We start from the raw sequence: 21,417 nt of genomic DNA on the forward strand, positions 1-21,417 counted from the left end.
TCTGGCTCTCTATCCATACTCCCAACATCACGAACGTGAGTTTTACAAAGAGGGTCTTTATTATAAGATTATAATAATAAGATTTCCAGAAGGATTTAATAGTGATTGAGATACCTATCTGGTTTATGTATTAACGTACTCAAGACTATATATTGTGTAGTTTATATCCATTAAGGGAATATAATACTCCCTGTATTAATTAAACATACATTTGTGTCTATTATTGTACTTGTCTGTGCGCAGCTTATATTTCTGCATTATTACAATGGAAATACTAAAATACAGTTTATAATATTAATACAAATGAAGTAACTAACATACATTCATATATATGTGCATATAAAAAAGCAGATATGACCCACATATGAAAAATATATATTGGGATCAAAAATAGTGAATACTCTACTGTTTAGTAAATGTCCAATTTGGATATACCCAATAAAAAAAGGAAAAAAACAGATAAAATAAATAAGAAGTGTGTTAAACATAAAACTTCAAAAGCGTTATAGCAATATGACCAGACGTGGCAAAAATATTGAAAATGTGATCCAGATTATAAGAATACAAATAAAAATCCACTGTGAGTCGTAGGTATCCTGAGTCTGTGACAAATACCTAGAAAATAAATAAGAATATAGTGCACTACAGCTAATTCCATACCTCCCAACATTTGAGTGCTGGGTATCAGGGTCTCAGGAGGTTGATGGGGGCCCATCACCATTTTGTGGGTGAAGCTGTGTTGGGAGGGGTTGTAATAGAAAATGTGATGTATCTGAAAATAAATAAAAACATTAAAAATATCATAATAGATATCTGATTGATAGAGAATGGAAAAATATGTGCAAGGGACTTTGTTTCAAAATATCACACTTTCGCCAGACTTTAGGAGCTCCCAACTATCACATATTTGTTACTTTTGGAGATTAATTATAGGAGGTCTTACTTTAGGAGCTTGTGTGTTTTCCTTGTTGGCACTTGGTTACTACAGCTGTTATATATATATATATATATATATATATATATATATATATATAACTTTTACTTTGCTCACTCACTAAGGGCTAAATTACAAGTGGAGCAGTATTTTCTGTTTTCGCTATAGCTAAAACTCCGCTAGGATTTTTTTTATTTTTTTTTATTAAACTTTTTTTATTGAGGTTATAAAAATGATACAGGCAAGTAGCATCTCAAGTCTCAGAAACATATGGGAGTCACAATACAATATACATATTGAATGTTAAGATAAACAGACAGTTCCAGTTAAAGGGACACTGTACCCAAACATTTTCTTTCGTGATTCAGATTGAGCATGAAATTTTAAGCAACTTTCTAATTTACTCCTATCATCAAATTTTCTTCATTCTCTTGGTATCTTTATTTGAAATGCAAGAATGTAAGTTTAGATGCCGGCCCATTTTTGGTGAACAACCTGGGTTGTCCTTGCTGATTGGTGGATAAATTCATCCACCAATAAAAAAGTGCTGTCCAGAGTCCTGAAACCAAAAAAAAAAGCTTAGATGCCTTCTTTTTCAAATAATGATAGCAAGAGAACGAATAAAAATTGATAATAGGAGTAGGTACAGTGTCCCTTTAAGAAAAAATAAGAATTAACCTAAGGTTTTCAGTTAAGGATTATCCCCTTAAGATGAGTTATAAAGACAGATAAAATGATTTCCCTCAGTGGAGAATAGAGGCCTCTCTTGGACCCCCTGGAAAAGACTCTAAAACAGAGAAGGGAATTTTAGGGGGGGAAATAAAATAACAAAATGGGCCACTTTTGGACCCCAAATGAACATAACTTGGCTTATGAACTAGGATACTCATTATAAGTTTGATATATGTTAAAAATATATAATTGAACATAAAACAGCATAATAACCAGCTATGATGGTATTCGATTCTTCTACTAGCATTAACTTAGTTTGTAATATACACTTCTATATTATATTTCTTCGTATGCAAGCTCATATAGTACTGGTTCTGTAATAACAGCAGCAAACTATAGGCTCAGTGAGCCAGGCATAAAACCGCAAGGAGACCTTATTAGTGCTGTATCTACCTCTCAACAGATTTAGGCTAGGCATATATACGTTTATAGGGGCTATTTAAAATAGTATATGGCCAACGTTAAAGCTGTCAACAGTATAATGTTGAAACCAAGAAAAACACTTAGGTAAGGTTACGTTATAGGGAATTCAATAGGAGTACAGGAGCTAAGTCAACTAGTTATATTTCCCAATATGCAAACTCATATTTTACTACTTACTCGTCTAAGGATTAGAAAATCTACAGTCAGCCTCCCTAAGACATATGATAATGTAAAAGACAGCTTGCACATAAAACCACATCCTTATCACCTTAATAGTACACTTTCAGATTGTATATGTGAGCTTTTGTGGGATTTATAGGACAATATAAAGCTATGTTATAACAGAGAAGCAATGAGTATATAATGTACAAAACGTGACCTTTGTAAAATGGAACAGTGATTATCGAGGAGCTTAGGTCATTAGCCCATATACCCCCAGCACTCAAGCATACTCTTACCGGTGACAACATTAGGCTATTAAATTACATGGTGTTACCTCCTATGTAAACTATAGGGTCTCAGATTTAAGAATCGTCACTCACTTGTTACACAGGGAGTCACAGAATAGAACTTGCCAGGGGCCAGAAAAAAAAGGAAAATAAAGGAAAATAATAATACTTATAGTTTAACATCAGCCGATGCCAACTTTCTGAAGCAAAGTTAGTGTACAACACCTTTGCACATAATTCCAGAGTCTGACCTTGGCCTATATGTTAGTGTCCAGTGGCATCTCTAACCTATAGTCCCTGCGGTAGGGGTCCAGAGGCAACATATCACCAAAAAGCCTAGAGCGAGTAGACCCAGAGTTCTCTGTAGGAAAGACATGAGTTGCCAGATATGCGTGTCGATCCAGCATGTCGCAGATTTGAGCGGAGTGTTGCATCGACTCTTTTCTTTGCCTACTCACAGCTCTTCCAGGGATCTTTAGGCCCATCTGTTTCTCCTTTTGAACACCGCGTTCCCCCTCATGAGTCCCTGAGCAGTTTCCAGGACTGCAGGCTTCGCCCGCTATGAGTCTCTCTACTGAAGGCTGTCGCCGGGCCCCAGAGCCATAATTCTGATCAGTCTTAGAGCTGGCTCCGTTATCCTCTGCAGCTGCGGAGTCAATAGGTTTTCGTTCCGATGGAGTTGTTATATGCATCCGGTTCTCTCTAACGGCTGAACACATCTGTGATAGTGCCCCAAAGCTGTCTGTAATGAGATCAGATAGATTCCGGTAATGCATATCCAATAGCCATTGTGTCCTCGAGGTGCTGCCACTTTAGTGCCATGTTGCTGTTGGCGATGTAGATAATGGATGGTATGCGAATATATCCTCGAAAGTTTATGTGCTGTTAGGTGGGGAAGGGAAAGGACAGCTTTCAAAGTTGCTATACCCGGGGGGGGGGGTTAGGTATAGGCCAGGCCCGCTTCTAGGCCTCCACTGCGTACCTTCCAGTACTTCAGGGCAGAAGGTGGCATCACATTTTAGACCAAACTGTTCAGCATATGTTACTATTTTAGAATAAGTGCAATTGAATCCAAGATGGAGACATAGTTAAGCGATATGCAGTGGATAGATATGCTCAACTCTTCAGCTACTGAAATAAGCGACCATCATGGCCACCGCCCGGAAGCATCCCCCAGGATTTTTATTTTTATGCTAGTCAGATTGCACTCGTATTACAAGTTAAAAGTAAACTTTTCTCTAGTGGTAACCCAAATCTCGCTCAAAGTCGAAATTCGAAAATTGCAATTGTGTTCTCACATTCCCCCAAAGAAGTCAATGGAGAAAAAAAGTTGGGGAAAAAAACACTCTCTTGCGCAAACACCATGACTTATTATCATTAGTGCAAAGCCAACATGAAAATATGAATATTTCATATTCCAATGTTCTTTAACATGTTTCTTTGTAATATGCGCATACCCGATCACATGCTGTAATATGCGCAAACATGATTGCATACTGCAATATGCGCAAAAATGATTGCATACTGTAATATGCGCATCCCCCAACATGAAAATATGAATATATATTTTTATTCCAATGTTCTTTACGTATCAGAATGGGTTCTATTTATTCATAATTAAATATTTCTACATATATCTGATGATTTTTTAAACAAACATATATATATATATATATATATATATATAAATAGATATTCAGTTTGTAAGTGCATGCACTCTCACCATCACTGTTCAGCTGCCAGGGTGCTGTAAAAAATATCCATAGATTCAATAATAAATAAGCACTCTCTGGACTTTGGCCATCTGTGTAAACAAAAATATTTATTGTGCAAAAATATTTATTGTGACGTTTCGGGACAACAAACAGTCCCTTCCTCTGACAAACAACAATACAAAATGGCAAAAATTTAAAGGTGAATAGAACCCTCCCCTAACAATTGATCCAATCAGTGCACATATTGTATAAAGACAGGAGAAACAAACCCCCTGATAGGATAATCCTGCAGAAAGAAGCAACCTGATAGGCTGAAGCCAAAGTGTGCAGCGTGAAATAACTAAAAGAAAAGTGAATAAAAGATTGTCCCCTTGAACCGCAAAGGATAACTGACATAGAACATCCTGCCTGAACATATATTAATGAAACCGTTGTTCAGTTTCAAGTACATCTAGCCAAATTCTATCCACGAATTTCAACCAATCAGACCATAGAGTGCCACACACTTCCATCATTTAGCCAATCAAATGTAAACAAACAAACATAATTGGTCTATCATAGACACCGCCTCCCCGTATGTGAGCCCTGACAGCTGTCATTGCAGAGGCACATCTAAGAAGCGTGAGTCACCTGCGCTAACAGATTATCACTGCAAACTCGCAGACACTATAAGACTAGAGGAGGGACAAGCATTCCATGCTGACTGACACCACCTCCCACAAAAACTCCCAAAAACTCAGTGGCGCCCACAGCGCAAACAGGCACGAACACATGCATAAGTGTTTTCTCCTCCCCTATTAAAGAGGCAATGTAAGTAGCAGCCGTGTAGGTTCTGCTGACACAGGGTCAAGCTGATCGGAGCGGTATGTCCTAAGTTTTAACACAATACGCCATAAACAAACAAACCATCTAGCTAGCCCCCAATCACCACAGGCTATTCTCCAGGACTCCACCTGGTTGTCCAGTCGCACCAATGATCATGAAGCATCAGGTAAACACAGACCGCCCCTTCAAATGACGGCCCTCCTATGTACAGAATAAACAGTACTAGATCGCTATTTGTAAAGAGGCCATCTGCACGATACAAGACCGTGAGCCCTAGATGGTCAACAAATCAATAACAGAAGAGTTAAGCAAGAGTGGTTCAGCAGCTCCATGGAGTGACCGCTGTCATAATAATGGGATCAGGGATATTACATGTTGCTACTGTGGTTAAAAGGCTAATCCAATGAGATAAAGTAAATTAAATAGTGAAAAACACCAGATATTTTTGTTTACACAGATGGCCAAAGTCCAGAGAGTGCTTCTTTATTATTGAATCTATATATATATATATATATATATATATACTTCATTCAATTATAGACCAGCACTCTCCAAAAAAATAAGTCAATTATCCAGGGTGCTCCTGAACATTCGTATCCACACTTTAAAAATAGACAGGCACTCTCCGGTATTAAATCCAAAGTACAATAAAAAGAAAAAACTTTGGATTTAATACCGGAGAGTGCCTGTCTATTTTTGAAGTGTATATATATATATATATATATATATATATATATATATATATATATATATATATATATACAGGGAGTGCAGAATTATTAGGCAAATGAGTATTTTGACCACATCATCCTCTTTATGCATGTTGTCTTACTCCAAGCTGTATAGGCTCGAAAGCCTACTACCAATTAAGCATATTAGGTGATGTGCATCTCTGTAATGAGAAGGGGTGTGGTCTAATGACATCAACACCCTATATCAGGTGTGCATAATTATTAGGCAACTTCCTTTCCTTTGGCAAAATGGGTCAAAAGAAGGACTTGACAGGCTCAGAAAAGTCAAAAATAGTGAGATATCTTGCAGAGGGATGCAGCACTCTTAAAATTGCAAAGCTTCTGAAGCGTGATCATCGAACAATCAAGCGTTTCATTCAAAATAGTCAACAGGGTCGCAAGAAGTGTGTGGAAAAACCAAGGCGCAAAATAACTGCCCATGAACTGAGAAAAGTCAAGCGTGCAGCTGGCAAGATGCCACTTGCCACCAGTTTGGCCATATATCAGAGCTGCAACATCACTGGAGTGCCCAAAAGCACAAGGTGTGCAATACTCAGAGACATGGCCAAGGTAAGAAAGGCTGAAAGATGACCACCACTGAACAAGACACACAAGCTGAAACGTCAAGACTGGGCCAAGAAATATCTCAAGACTGATTTTTCTAAGGTTTTATGGACTGATGAAATGAGAGTGAGTCTTGATGGGCCAGATGGATGGGCCCGTGGCTGGATTGGTAAAGGGCAGAGAGCTCCAGTCCGACTCAGACGCCAGCAAGGTGGAGGTGGAGTACTGGTTTGGGCTGGTATCATCAAAGATGAGCTTGTGGGGCCTTTTCGGGTTGAGGATGGAGTCAAGCTCAACTCCCAGTCCTACTGCCAGTTTCTGGAAGACACCTTCTTCAAGCAGTGGTAAAGGAGGAAGTCTGCATCCTTCAAGAAAAACATGATTTTCATGCAGGACAATGCTCCATTACACGCGTCCAAGTACTCCACAGCGTGGCTGGCAAGAAAGGGTATAAAAGAAGAAAATCTAATGACATGGCCTCCTTGTTCATCTGATCTGAACCCCATTGAGAACCTGTGGTCCATCATCAAATGTGAGATTTACAAGGAGGGAAAACAGTACACCTCTCTGAACAGTGTCTGGGAGGCTGTGGTTGCTGCTGCACGCAATGTTGATGGTGAACAGATCAAAACACTGACAGAATCCATGGATGGCAGGCTTTTGAGTGTCCTTGCAAAGAAAGGTGGCTATATTGGTCACTGATTTGTTTTTGTTTTGTTTTTGAATGTCAGAAATGTATATTTGTGAATGTTGAGATGTTATATTGGTTTCACTGGTAAAAATAAATAATTGAAATGGGTATATATTTGTTTTTTGTTAAGTTGCCTAATAATTATGCACAGTAATAGTCACCTGCACACACAGATATCCCCCTAAAATAGCTATAACTAAAAACAAACTAAAAACTACTTCCAAAACTATTCAGCTTTGATATTAATGAGTTTTTTGGGTTCATTGAGAACATGGTTGTTGTTCAATAATAAAATTAATCCTCAAAAATACAACTTGCCTAATAATTCTGCACTCCCTGTAGGGGTTAATAACTTCAGTATAGTGGCGGCGATATCGGGAGCGGCAGATTAGGGGTTAATAGTTTTATTTATTTATTTATTTCTGTGGAGTACTTGGACGCGTGTGATGGAGCATTGTCCTGCATGAAAATCGTGTTTTTCTTGAAGGATGCAGACTTCTTCCTGTACCACTGCTTGAAGAAGGTGTCTTCCAGAAACTGGCAGTAGGACTGGGAGTTGAGCTTGACTCCATTCTCAACCCGAAAAGGCCCCACAAGCTCATCTTTGATGATACCAGGCCAAACCAGTACTCCACCTCCACCTTGCTGGCGTCTGAGTCGGACTGGAGCTCTCTGCCTTTTACCAATCCAGCCACGGGCCCATCCATCTGGCCCATCAAGACTCACTCTCATTTCATCAGTCCATAAAACCTTAGAAAAATCAGTCTTGAGATATTTCTTGGCCCAGTCTTGACGTTTCAGCTTGTGTGTCTTGTTCAGTGGTGGTCGTCTTTCAGCCTTTCTTACCTTGGCCATGTCTCTGAGTATTGCACACCTTGTGCTTTTGGGCACTCCAGTGATGTTGCAGCTCTGAAATATGGCCAAACTGGTGGCAAGTGGCATCTTGGCAGCTGCACGCTTGACTTTTCTCAGTTCATGGGCAGTTATTTTGCGCCTTGGTTTTTCCACACGCTTCTTGCGACCCTGTTGACTATTTTGAATGAAACGCTTGATTGTTCGATGATCACGCTTCCGAAGCTTTGCAATTTTAAGAGTGCTGCATCCCTCTGCAAGATATCTCACTATTTTTTACTTTTCTGAGCCTGTCAAGTCCTTCTTTTGACCCATTTTGCCAAAGGAAAGGAAGTTGCCTAATAATTATGCACACCTGATATAGGGTGTTGATGTCATTAGACCACACCCCTTCTCATTACAGAGATGCACATCACCTAATATGCTTAATTTGTAGTAGGCTTTCGAGCCTATACAGCTTGGAGTAAGACAACATGCATAAAGAGGATGATGTGGTCAAAATACTAATTTGCCTAATAATTCTGCACTCCCTGTATTCCCCTGCACCCCAACATCGCCCACACTATAAAAAATCTATTATCCCCTATTCTGCCGCTCCCCGACATCGTTGCAACTAAATAAAGCTATTAACCCCTAAACCTCTGGCCTCCCACATCACTACCACTAAATAAAGTAGATAGCCCAGGCGCCTACCAAAAGGAGGCGGGTACTAAAACAATCGAGGGTGTCAGAACTGATATGATTTAAAAATACAAATACAAACTAACATGGATCCATGAAAGCTAACAATAATGAATTAAGATAATAAACAATATAAAAACATAAAAGCGACAATATGCAGAATTCAATGTAAAATCGACAATAGCAGAATTCAATATAAAATCACAGTGTTAGTGGCTGGTGAAAGGTAGGTACGCTGACTGAGCAGTGTAGAACTCTGATGCGGTGCAAGGTAATATGGATAAAGAGGGGGGTGTCCTTCCGCCCTTGTATATCAAATGGGTGTAGGAGAATAATGAAGGGATTGTGTGCACCTTTTCCCGGGCTGAGGTACACAGTAGGCGCTTTCTCCACTTACCACGCTATATTCTTATCTCTCCTAGCAGGATTAAGCAGCCACTTCTCTAGTCTTTCAACCTTTTTATCCTATAGCTTCACCTACTGGTATACACGAGTATCCTCTAGGACACACAACTATGACCTCCATATCATCTTTGAGAAAGGAGATATGCTTGGAAATTAAAACCAACCCCGGTCTCAATAATGTTGAGCCAGAAGAGGAAGACATATTAGACATAACCTCTATTTTCAGAGATTTAGAAAAACTATTGATAACTGAAGTTAAATTCAAAGCAGAAATCTCCTTCCTCAAAAAATGCTTAGAATTAGACATTATTCCGAAGGGTCTAGTGACACATAAAGAATGTGCCTTTCCATTATCAGAAGCTATTTCTGATAAATGGAAAAATGTCCTCATTAACACATCAAGACAATTAATGAAACTGATAGTGGAATATAGGGAATCCCTTGCGGCCGATATGGACCGTAAGATTAAAGAACACGAGGAGATTCTATTGAACCTGGAAAATCTGGGACAAGAATCTGAGGATCTCACTGAAAAAAGAGAGAGCCTCATTAGAAAAGTTAAAAAAACTAGGGAAGATGTAATCAGCAAAAAGACTAAAAAACTATTAAGGGAGTTAGAAAATAAGGAAGTAAAAGAAGATATAGTGAGCAACTCAGCTGATAAGGACATTAACAATACAACCACCGCTGAGAATACTGAGAATCACTTAAGGAGGAATGTGAATAATAATGTAAATCAATACAAGCAGGGGCACAGTACCCATTTAAACAGGCAGGACAATTATAGAAACAGAATCCATTACCCACACAGGGATTATCACAATAAGCAACATATACCCAGGGGTAATTACACACAACAATATTATCCAATGAAACAAAATTGGAATAGGCCAGATCGTGCTTACAATGATATGGGACAACATAATAGTCGCAATTGGGAGCAGAATTCCAATACAAGATATGGTCCTAGAGACCACTACCGCACAGACAGGCAGAGGGAGTCTGGATATGATAGAAGATATCAAGCCCCTCAATACATTCCCGCCTATACTCCAGAATGGAGAGACTATCATCAGGCTCCGAAGAGACGAGAGCATGACAGGGGTCACTATCGAAGACAGGAAGATGGTTGGGGACGAGGCTACGATCTCGATGATAGGGACTACCATTCCAGCAACTACCCAGACGAATATGGAAGAAGAACCAACTACTATCCTGGAAATAGGGACTTTGACCACACTCCCACATGGAAAAACAAAGACAGATCCCATAAAGGAGAACGCCACGAAGGAAACACGAGAGACTACTGGGAATCAGGACCCTATGATAAAGGGAGTGGGATGAGGGCTAACGAAGAAGTCCCCACCACCCCTATGACAACAGATTCTCCATCTTTTTTAGAGTCAGGTCCCCCACAAGAGAGAAGGAAAGAGAAAAACCTAAGACCTCGACTAAATGTGGAAATAAACATCCCATCAACATCGGGAGCAAAAAGAAAACCCACAGAGGTAACAGAGGGGGTTCTAAAATAAATAAAAAGAAGGTTCTTGATGAACCAACTGCAGAACACACCGATGGAATATACAATCTCAGCACTCATACATTAACCAAGGATGAACATTCTGTCCTGAAATTAGGACTTTCATTTGCCCCCACAAAAAGCATGGATAGATTCAAGGCTTTTGTGAACACTAAGGAATTTATTAGAAAATTGACCCTAAAGAGGTTTTTTTCCAAAGTACCAACAGATGGACCTTCATGGGCAACAAGAGAAGATACAGTACCAAGGGACGTCTACAACCACACAGAATTAAGACCAAAATCCACATTTTACCCTACTAACAGCAAAGGAACAGCTATCGAGGCCTTCGAGACGGTAGTATGCAAAGAGCTGAGGGAAATTCGATCGAAACAGCTGAAGATCACGAATCACAATCTGACCAACCAACAAACCAGAATCATCAGAGATCTGGAGAAAAATCACAAACTTATAATCAAACCCGCAGACAAAGGCGGTATTGTGATCATGAACGAGGCTGATTATAAACAGGAAAACGAAAGAATACTCAACGATCGGGAGACATATAAAGAGTTACCCTCCAACCCTGTTGAGAAGTTCAGGAAAGAACTACTGGTAATACTAGAAGATGCCAAAGAATCAGGAATACTCAATGAGAGGGAATTCAATTATATATACACCAGCCATCCAATAACCCCGGTGATATACCACCTACCCAAGATTCATAAATCTTTACAATCACCGCCTGGAAGACCGATTATATCGGGGATTGGTTCTCTATGTAGCAATTTGTCTGAGTATGTGGATCTGATGTTGCAGAAATACGTAAAGCAGCTTCCATCATATCTCCGAGATTCCACTGAAGTATTGAACCTCTTGGAAGGAATCAACTGGGAAGAGGGATATGTCTTAGCAACATGTGATGTCACGTCTCTCTACACCTGTATTCCACATGATAAAGGAATAGAAGCAGTGGAATCGTTCCTTATAAAAGATACTCAAGTCCCGGAAGAACATAGGGACTTCATCCTAGAGAGTATCAGGTACATCTTGGATCATAACTACTTTTGCAGCAATGGAAGATATTTCCAACAGATTTGCGGTACGGCTATGGGGACCAGGTTCGCGCCGAGCTATGCCAACTTATATATGGGCAGGTGGGAAAGTATCTTCTGGGACTCCTGCCCAGTTGGCGCGGACCTGGTTCTCTACCGACGCTATATAGATGACATACTCATAGTTTGGAAGGGGTCCAAGCCAGATCTTGACTATACATTTGAGGTCATGAATCTAAACAGCAACAATCTAAAATTCACTTATGAATGTAGCACCGAGGGAGCAACATTCTTGGATCTCAGTATCAGGATCAATGAGGGGAAGATCGAGACATCAACGCATTTTAAAAAAGTGGATAGTAACAATTACATCCACGAAACCAGTTGTCATCATCCAAACTGGAAGAATAATATCCCAAAGGGTCAGTTAATGCGAATAAAGAAAAACTGTACCACACAAGAAAAATGGGAAGAACAAGCGGAAATGATAAAGAAGAAGTTCCTGGACAGAGGATACAATGAGACGATGCTAAATCAAAAGAAGAAAGAGGTCAGTGCCATTGACAGGACAGAATTGATGAGATACAAGACAAAGAAATCGAAGGTAACAGATGGAAGTATGTTTGATGTTCCAATGATCACTCAATATAGTGCCAATAAGAACATTGTGGAGAACATCTTCAAGAAACACTGGGCTCTGCTAAAGGAGGACGATGTAATAGGAGAGAAAATCCCGGATAAACCTCGGTTTATTTACAGGAAGGCGAAGAATCTAAGGAGCCATCTAGCACCAAGCATCCAGAAGATGAGAAACCCTGAGATTAAAGATGTGTTTGGAAAGAAAATCACAGGCTTCTTCCCATATCTCACTTGCAAAGCCTGCAAACAGGGGAAAAAATCGACGAAATTCATTTGCCACCAAACAAAAGAGACATACAAGATCCACGAGATCATTAGATGTCAGGACAAAGGCACAATATATCTGTTACAATGCCCCTGCGGTCTACAATACGTGGGGCAAACCTCAAGACCCCTGAGGGACAGGATCCGTGAGCACTTATGGCTAATAGAAAATAACAACATGAATACAGCCCTATATAGACATTTTACGACCACTCATAAGGGAAATGCAAAAAGCCTGAGCTACATGGGGATTCAGAAGATAAAGAAAGACTGGAGAGGCGGCGATTATGAGAAGAAGCTATTGACGGCCGAGTCCAGGTGGATTTTTAACCTGGACTGCCTCTTCCCCAAAGGCCTTAACAATAAAGAAGACCTCTCCCATTTATTCAACATGATCTAAATTAAGCCAGAACCATGGAAAATGTCTATACCTATGGTATGGAAATATCCTAAGGAACATCAGGAATAAAACGTCTCATTTGTATAAATGTCCTCCATCATTAGAAAATCTTAATAATCAGCACCCAGGACATTATGTTGTCCAGTTATGAATCTAAGCAACGATCGCTATATAGATGGTTTTAAATTTCAGATATCAAAACATTCCCTATAACCCCTCCAAACAGAGTGTCATACATTACACACCTTATGCCTAAAATACTAGTCTATACAACCAGATAATGTTAAGCATCGCACTTAACAATACTAATGTACGATCAAGACGATTCCTTCCTATCCAAGAGTGTGATACACGAAAAAATCCAGTATGGATCTCTGACTTCCCCTAAAGAAATTATAACTGACATTCGTTTAGAGGTATGGCAGGTTGTATTATACACTCAATCCACACTCCACTTTCTAATATTGTCCTAAAATTGTTGTTTATACATATACACATATGTCCATTCTAGGTTGTATATGTCACAACACCTCTCTAAGAAGAGGGTAGACATATACCAGCACTGCTGCCAAAATAAAAATAAAAATAAAAATAAAAATATCATTATTAAAATGACACAATCTACTAGACACTAGATAAGGATTTTATATAAACATATATGATGAGTTAAACAAGCGAAGGCTTACGACTAGATTTATATTACCTACTAGAGTTCTTTAGAAAGTCGATTTTGGTCTATTTATTATCTAGAATTTAGAAAACCCTTGCTTAGTCATATTATAAGTAACACTCCCCTCTTGTTCTCTCGAATGATTTACGTTTCAACATAAATAATGACAAATAGTTTTTTAACCAAGGTTTATTTTAATACCTTTTTTACATTTTTCAACATTACCCTAACATTATTTTAACATCATATTTTAACATCAATTTTAAACTGAAGAAATTGCCCGCTCGGCTTAAGGTGCACCTACTCGTGACGTCATGACCAATCAGAGCTGGTCATTTACGGAATAGCAGGGTATAGGCTATTCCTTAGCAAAAAGCTCCATCCCAATTATAATATAAGTACCAACATGGTGAATCTTTGAAACGGATCTAAATGCAATAAAATAATACTCTAAGGAGATTGTTATAAGTTTAAGCTCAAGCACGTCTCTAACCGGAAGTGACGTCACGGTCTATAAGTCTGAGAGAGACAAACTATGCCCTTCCTGTACTTATTCTGTACAGATATACACGATAAAATAATCAAAACTATTGGAATGTAACACATAATAGATACAATGTATACATATATAAAAACAATTGCAGGGTTTGTCAAAACAAACGAAAGCTGCTAGTTGCCCCACCGGAAGTAATTAAAGACTACATCCGGGGCAAAGTTTCTTTATAAGGCACCACTCCTGAATGAAAAAAACAGTCTTGAGAAAGGCCTAATACGGGCCGAAACGCGTAGACACTGGTAAGCCTTATTTCTACTTTTTCAACATTGTTATACAACCTACACTATTATTATTTTTTGTTTTAGGAAGAGATCGTCACACCCCAAGCCCTAATAGCAACACACACCGTAGTGGTGATCCCTACAATCAAGTGACACAGCAAACATTGTTTGTTGTGGCCAGAGCACGTAACTTTATCTACTTTAATCTTTTTCTTTTTGATACCACCACTTTGGATTGACTTATCGATTATTTTTATTTTTGTTTTTGGACACCTTCACATTTTTTCACTTTGTTCCCCATTTTTTGCATTTTTTACATTTGGAAATTATCACTCAATTTTTGTTTATTTGGACACTATTATAAACGTTTCCACCATTGTATTTGGACTCAGCTAGATACGTTTAATCACGTACTCGGCGTTTCATTTTTCATTTTTTATATTGGAGACTGATTTTCTAAGTCACTACATGTCTGTTTTTTAGTATATCCGGCCTTTTAGCATCACCCCTAGGTTTCTAATCTTGTCCTTTTTACTCATATATATTTATTTCTTTTACACAATCCCTTCATTATTCTCCTACACCCATTTGATACACAAGGGCGGAAGGACACCCCCCTCTTTATCCATATTACCTTGCACCGCATCAGAGTTCTACACAGCTCAGTCAGCGTACCTACCTTTCACCAGCCACTAACACTGTGATTTTATATTGAATTCTGCTATTGTCGATTTTACATTGAATTCTGCATATTGTCGCTTTTATGTTTTTATATTGTTTATTATCTTAATTCATTATTGTTAGCTTTCATGGATCCATGTTAGTTTGTATTTTTATGTCAATTTTGTAATTAAATTGTATTTTTAAATCATATCAGTTCTGACACCCTCGATTGTTTTAGTACCCGCCTCCTTTTGGTAGGCGCCTGGGCTATCTCCTCTATTCAGTTTGCCTCTCGGTGTCAGCTAGGTGCACCTTATCCCGGGCTGAGGTACACAGTAGGCGCTTTCTCCACTTACCACACTACCACTAAATAACCCTATTAACGCCTAAACCGCCAGCCCCCCACATCGCAACAACCTAAATTAAACTATATTAACCCTTAAACCTTACCTTAACTCTAACATAACCCTAAGCCTAACCCTAACCCTAACACCCCCTAACTTTAACATAATTAAAATATAGCTTGAACGATCTTCATCCAGGCGGCCTCCTCTATCTTCATCCAGGCGGCATCTTCTATCTTGATCCCAGCGGAGCAAGTCCATCCTGAAGACATCCGGTGCGGAGCATCCTCTTCATATGGTCGCCGCCGTACACTGAATCTTCAATGCAAGGGAGCCGTTTCAAAATGATGTCCATTGCATTCCTATTGGCTGAAAATTTTGAATCAGCCAATAGGAATTAGAGCGTCTAAAATCCTATTGGCTGTTTAAATCAGCCAATAGGATTTAAGCAGCTCTCATCCTATCTGATATCTTTGAGGCAATGCCCCACAAAAGGCCCTTTTAAGGGCTATTGGTAGTTTATTGTAGGCTAGGTTTTTTTATTTTGGGTGGGCTTTTTTTTATATAGGGCTATTAGATTAGGTGTAATTCTTTTTTATTTTTGATAATTTTGTTTATTATTTTTCAGAATTTAGCGTTTGTTATTTTTTGTAATTTAGTTTTTTGGGGGTTATTTTGTTGGCAATCTGCCAACAGATGCTTCAGCGAATAATACAACACTTTGAGAACAACATTCCCTAAAGACAAATCTGTAGGATTTGGGCATTTCACCCTCTACAGTGTACAATATAATAAAAAAGGGCAAGGCAAAAACTACTTCTGAATGCACGTGATCTCAGATCCCACAGACATCACCATCTCAAAAACCATCATGAGTCTGTAAAGGATATCCTGACATGGGCTCAGGAATACTTTGGTAAACCTTTGTCAGTCAACACCATTCCCTTCTGCATCCACAGATGCAAGTTAAGGCTTTACTTTGCAAAACAAAAAACGTACATCAACACTGTCCAGAAACTCTGCCGACTTCTCTGGGTTTGGTCTCATATGAGATGAACAGTAGCACAGTAGAATCATGTTTTGTGGTCCGGCAAATCAACATTTCAAATAGTTTTCTGAAAAAACAACAGTTGTGTTCTACAGGCCAAAGAGGAAAAGGACCATCCAAGCTGTTATCAGTTTAAGTTCAAAAGCCAGCATCTCTCATGGTATGGGGGGTGTCAGTGCTCATGGCATGGGTAACTTGCACATCTGTGAGGGCACTATTAATGCAGAAAGATATGTATACATTTTGGAGCAACATATGCTGCCATTCAGACGTCATCTTTTCCAGGGACGTCCCAGCATTTTCCAGTATGAAAGCGCCAAACCACATCCTGCCCGGGTTACAGGCGCATGGTTGCACAAGCAGAGAGTGCGGGTGCTAGCATGGCCTGCCTGCAGTGCTGACCAGTCTCTGATTGAGAATGTTTGGCGCATTATGAAGTGCAAAATAAGGAAAGAAGGCCCTGTACAGTTGTGCAGCTGAGGGCATGCATAATGGATGAATGGGGGGAAATTCTGCTTGCTAAACTTAACCAACTGGTGTCTTCAGTGCCTAGATGCTTAATAAGTTTTATTAAAAGAAAACATAATGTTACACAGTGGTAAACAGTCACCTGTCCCAACTTTGATGTATATTTTCAAAAATACCTTAAATTCACAAAGTAAAAACAAAAACATCAAATAATGTGTTAATACAGAGTTTTCAATATAGTACAGGGTAAATTGGATATTCACATGGCTCTTTTTGGGTTGTTGTTTTTTTTTTTGCATTTTCCATACTGTCCCAACTTTTTTGTAATTGGGGTTGTATATATATATATATATATATATATATATATATATATATATATATATACAGTATATATATATATATATATATATATATATACATACAGTATATATATATATATATATATATATATATATATATATATATATGTATGTATAAACGAACGTTACATAAAAAAACTAAAATTACATTAAGAAAAAACCTATTACATAAAGAGTCTAGCATTTCAGACAATAAAAAGCGTACATTTAGAAATGCATGAGGAATTTTAAGAGATTCAGATAGTAAGGTTTCTGCTCCGTTTACGGCTGCACAGGTCGGACTTCCTTATCAGTCTGATGAGGAGGATATGTCAGTAGCCTTTGAGGGTGAAATCTCAGTTTTGGACAGTATAATTCCTTCATCTGATGCTGACGTTGTACCCTTCAGATTTAAGCTTGAACACCTTTGTGTATTGTTAAAGGAGGTTTTGACTTCTTTGGACGACTCCGATACACCTGTCGTTGTCAACCCTAAGAAGTTTAGTCAACTTAATAGTTGCTTGGTGTTCCTTCCTCTGTGGAAGTAACATAGTAACATAGTAACATAGAAGATTAGGTTGAAAAAAGACAGAAGTCCATCAAATTCAATTTATACAAATCTAAAATACTTACAAGCTCCAGTTAAGATTAAATAATCCCACTAAAAGGTGACCCATTTAATACTGGCAATCATATCTATGAATTTTGTTTATAGACAGAAATGTATCCAAAATGTTTTAAATGTATCTAAGGTATTGGCATTCACTACCTTCTTTGGTAATGAGTTCCACAATTGTATTGCTCTTACAGTGAAAAAATGTTTGAGTTGAAGGAGATTAAATCTCCTTTCCTCCTCTCCTTCACAAACAATTTTCTTGGAATAAACAGAGCTTCTGCCGCTCTGTATATGGGCCTTGAAAATATTTATATAAAGTAATCATGTCACCTCTCAAGCGCCTCTTTTCTAAAGAAAACAGACCCAGTTTGGCTAGCCTCTCCTTATAGCTTAAATTCTCCAATCCCCTTAGTAGCTTTGTGGCCCTTCTCTGAACTTTTTCTAGTTCTGCAATATCTTTTTCTGCGATTGGTCCCCAGAACTGCACTCCATACTCAAGGTGAGGTCTTACCAGGGCTTTATATAGTGACATAATTATGCTTTCCTCCCTTGAATCAATGCCTCTTTTAATACATGCTAGTATCTTATTAGCCTTTGAACCTGCTGCCCTGCATTATGCACCCATCTTTAGCTTGTTATCTATTACTACTCCCAAATCCCTTTCCTCCTCTGTTTGGCTAAGTCTTGTCCCATTTAAAAAATACATTGCCTGCTTATTTTTACTTCCAAAATTTAGAACCTTGCATTTTCCCGTATTAAATCTCATTTTCCATTTACCTGCCCATACTTCTACATTTTGCAGGTCCCTTTGCAAAGAAAGTTCATCCTGCTCTGACCTAATGACCTTACTTAACTTAGTATCATCTGCAAAAATAGAGATGTCGCTATTTAATCCTTGCTCCAAGTCATTTAAAAAAATATTAAAAAGAACAGGGCCCAGTACTGATCCCTGGGGGACTCCACTGATTACCTTTGTCCAATCTGAGTATGATCCATTTACTACTACTCGTTGCTCCCTATCTTTTATCCAGTTATTTATCCATGAGCTAACATTTTCAGCTATTCCCAGTCCCTTAATTTTGTGCATTAATCTCTCATGTGGCACTGTATCAAACGCCTTTGCAAAATCTAAGTAAATCACATCAACTGCTTCCCCTTTATCTATATTTTTACTTACTTCCTCATAGAATCTAATTAGATTAGTTTGACATGATCTATTTCTCATAAAATCATGCTGATTAGAACTCATAATCTTGTTTACACAAATACAGGGAGTGCAGAATTATTAGGCAAGTTGTATTTTTGAGGATTAATTTTATTATTGAACAACAACCATGTTCTCAATGAACCCAAAAAACTCATTAATATCAAAGCTGAATAGTTTTGGAAGTAGTTTTTAGTTTGTTTTTAGTTATAGCTATTTTAGGGGGATATCTGTGTGTGCAGGTGACTATTACTGTGCGTAATTATTAGGCAACTTAACAAAAAACAAATATATACCCATTTCAATTATTTATTTTTTACCAGTGAAACCAATATAACATCTCAACATTCAGAAATATACATTTCTGACATTCAAAAACAAAACAAAAACAAATCAGTGACCAATATAGCCACCTTTCTTTGCAAGGACACTCAAAAGCCTGCCATCCATGGATTCTGTCAGTGTTTTGATCTGTTCACCATCAACATTGCGTGCAGCAGCAACCACAGCCTCCCAGACACTGTTCAGAGAGGTGTACTGTTTTCCCTCCTTGTAAATCTCACATTTGATGATGGACCACAGGTTCTCAATGGGGTTCAGATCAGGTGAACAAGGAGGCCATGTCATTAGATTTTCTTCTTTTATACCCTTTCTTGCCAGCCACGCTGTGGAGTACTTGAACGCGTGTGATGGAGCATTGTCCTGCATGAAAATCATGTTTTTCTTGAAGGATGCAGACTTCTTCCTGTACCACTGCTTGAAGAAGGTGTCTTCCAGAAACTGGCAGTAGGACTGGGAGTTGAGCTTGACTCCATCCTCAACCCGAAAAAGGCCCCACAAGCTCATCTTTGATGATACCAGCCCAAACCAGTACTCCACCTCCACCTTGCTGGCGTCTGAGTCGGACTGGAGCTCTCTGCCCTTTACCAATCCAGCCACGGGCCCATCCATCTGGCCCATCAAGACTCACTCTCATTTCATCAGTCCATAAAACCTTAGAAAAATCAGTCTTGAGATATTTATTGGCCCAGTCTTGACGTTTCAGCTTGTGTGTCTTGTTCAGTGGTGGTCGTCTTTCAGCCTTTCTTACCTTGGCCATGTCTCTGAGTATTGCACACCTTGTGCTTTTGGGCACTCCAGTGATGTTGCAGCTCTGAAATATGGCCAAACTGGTGGCAAGTGGCATCTTGGCAGCTTTACGCTTGACTTTTCTCAGTTCATGGGCAGTTATTTTGCGCCTTGGTTTTTCCACACGCTTCTTGCGACCCTGTTGACTATTTTGAATGAAACGCTTGATTGTTCGATGATCACGCTTCAGAAGCTTTGCAATTTTAAGAGTGCTGCATCCCTCTGCAAGATATCTCACTATTTTTTACTTTTCTGAGCCTGTCAAGTCCTTCTTTTGACCTATTTTGCCAAAGGAAAGGAAGTTGCTTAATATTATGCACACCTGATATAGGGTGTTGATGTCATTAGACCACACCCCTTCTCATTACAGAGATGCACATCACCTAATATGCTTAATTGGTAGTAGGCTTTCAAGCCTATACAGCTTGGAGTAAGACAACATGCATAAAGAGGATGATGTGGTCAAAATACTCATTTGCCTAATAATTCTGCACACAGTGTATGCTCATCAATATAATCCCTTATAATCCCTTCATATCTTCCCCACTATTAATGTCAGACTAACTGGTCTATAGCTTCCTGGATCATCCCTGCTTCCCTTTTGAAGAGTGGTACCACATCAGCTTTACGCCAATGCTGGGGTACCATGCCTGAGGATAATGAGTCTTGAATAATTAAGAGTAGAGGTTTGTCTATAACAGTGCTAAGTTTCCTTAACACCCTTGGGTGTATTCCATCTGGAAAAAAAAGGAAAGAAGAAGGTTGGCGCTTACCACTTCCAGGGATCCGTGCTTTCAGGCTGCGTTCGCTTCAGCGTAGGCACATGTCCTTCGTCCGGTGATGCTGCCTGGAGCTCTGGTCCTAACGCCTCCGCTTCCGGCGTATACTTGTGATGTATATGCAAACCAAAAGAACCTGGCTAACAGAAAGCAGACTTCACAACTCTTCACCAACCTCTCGGTCCGGGGACATCCATAAAAGGGAGAACACACACCGGTCAGTAAACTAAAAACAGGATCTTTATTGGAGTGGATAAAAACAAAATTGGAGACAAGGCTCCATTAAACAGGAAAAAAGGCTACAGCGTAACTGACTGCAGACATGTTTCGCGTGCGTCCACACGCTTGTTCACTGCTGTCTGTCAGCTGTACAATTTGCCTCTATTTAAAGAAGCCTGTCTCAATTAAAATCAAATTTGCAGTTAACCCTTTCCTTTCTAGTTTGAATGATAGTACACAAAATCAGATAAGATACAAAGTCAGATACTAAGATCATATACATA

Source organism: Bombina bombina, chromosome 6 (genome assembly GCF_027579735.1).
Source record: "Bombina bombina isolate aBomBom1 chromosome 6, aBomBom1.pri, whole genome shotgun sequence".
NCBI lineage: Eukaryota > Metazoa > Chordata > Amphibia > Anura > Bombinatoridae > Bombina > Bombina bombina.